The sequence below is a fragment of the Camellia sinensis genome, chromosome 8 (genome assembly GCF_055761805.1).
Source record: "Camellia sinensis isolate YWXY chromosome 8, ASM5576180v1, whole genome shotgun sequence".
Lineage (NCBI taxonomy): Eukaryota > Viridiplantae > Streptophyta > Magnoliopsida > Ericales > Theaceae > Camellia > Camellia sinensis.
Genome location: NC_138968.1, coordinates 179,620,852 through 179,623,048, shown reverse-complemented (window position 1 = coordinate 179,623,048; position 2,197 = coordinate 179,620,852).

Below are 2,197 nucleotides of genomic sequence, written 5' to 3'. Positions count from 1 at the left end.
TTTCTTTTACTTTTTTATTTTTATCTAATTTGATTTTAAATTTGAATAAAAAATTTTATTTAATATGAATTATTTTAACTTTTTCATTAAATTTTTATCATTTTTAAAATAACTTTTATTCTTATCCAATTTTTTTTTCCTGTTCACCAATTTTGATGGAAAAAATAATAATTTTCAATGTTTCATCTTTTTAAATTTTTATCAAATTATAATTTGATAAAAAACAATATTAAGGGCTAAATATTCTCTTAATTGGAATTATAGTAAAATAACATCTTGAAATAGTCAAAGTTTGAGTATGTGGTTGGTTGAAATGTATAATTTAATTAATTCTCTTCTCATATCTATATAAAAATTGACACTTATGACTACATCATTATAAGTCGGATTATGGAAAAAATTTTGAGGTGTCAAATATTTTCCATTTGTAAATATCCTATATATTAAAAAAAAGAAAAAAAAATGTGTAACTTTTGGATATGTGTTTATCAGTTTTGTTTTATAGACATAAACAATTGATGTTTCAATTTGAAAAATTAAAAAGTAAAAAAAAATATATGTTGACTATTGTTACGACTCAAACCCGCTTCTGTAGGTTTAGTGTTGTAACCGGCCAATAATCCAGGGATTACCAAAGGCCTTTGATCTGAATATCATATGACAAGGAGCTACGGAAGCAAACATAGAAATATTCATAGTTCATAGAGTTGTGTAGATACACATGAAACAAAAGCTTCAAAATTCGATACGTAAGAGTGAAGTTATTTAAATACATTAGTCATACGTCACCAAAGCCACATATATAGAAGTCCTAAAACATGTTCAGACAACATGTAAACATTAGAAGGTACAAAAGTCCCAAAGGCTTGTTTCTCAAAAACTTAATCAGATCTCAAAAGGGAACCTCCACAGGAGGCACAGTGGTTAGTTGACCCAAACTCTCCAGGCAACAGTTTAGGCCTGGTCACGCGTCTGCTCACCTACATACATAATACAAATGGTGAGCGGAAACTGTAATGCCCTCAAAATACAGTATAAGACAACCATTCATATAATCCATAAACATAGAAGAAATATTATATTTTCATTCATCAGAGTTTTCTTTACAACAGATATCACATGCATTACATTTTCATTGATGTTTATCCTAAAATCATAGCATGCAACTCTAACTTCTAATAACAAAATAAATGCTCTACGGACTTACATATTTCCAAGCTATCACCTGGATACAACAAAAGGAGAGGTCTAACTCTGTTACAAATAAAGCCCTCGGCTTGAGTTTACATTTAACATAAAAAACAAATAGACAATATAGAGTCTTCAGCTCCTAAACTTTCCAAGCTAAGACCTTGGAGGTGGCATGTCACCTGTATCTAAAATGGTGTCCCAAGTAGGGTGAGCCAATACCCAATAGAGATATACTAAACATAATATGAGAAATAACTAAAACGTTAGCATCCGATAAATGTTTAACACATGTAAACCAATGTAAATCCTTTCCGTAACCAATCAACATTTACAACCGCGTTTCAATCCATTTCCATTTCTTTATCCAAATCAATTCATTAACATGGTACATTATTTATCCAAACAATTCAAAATGAGACTACAACTCATATTATCAACACTTCAATCATCAACATCATTCAGATGTATATAAGGTTTCGGGACTTTCACCCTAGACACTCCGGCCAACTTAGTTATCAATAGAGTCCATCCCCTATCTCCTCCTAAACAATGGAGTACATCCCTTATCTCCTCCCAAACAAATATACATATATAATGTATTTAAACAAATTGTCATATACAATGACCAATTCAATCACATATTCAATGTTTATATCGAACCGTCATATTCAATGACATATTCCAATCGATTAGTTTCAATTTACCTAATCATTATGTAGTTTCTACAACAATCATGGCTATCCTCCACTGATAGCCCAAAACAGATATTTCTAAATAGATAAATAAATCTATCAAATAGATAATTTATTACATTTTCCATAAGTAAGTGATTCATCGATCCAACTACACCATTTAATCACAATTTCCTCCAATTTTCATGATTCTCAATCCAATTTCACACCTTCACACTTATTTTACTATTTATACAAAATAGTTCTTAAATACAAATTAGGGCATTTCTCCCATTTTCCTCTAATATCAACCCTAAGGTTCAATTTCATCAATT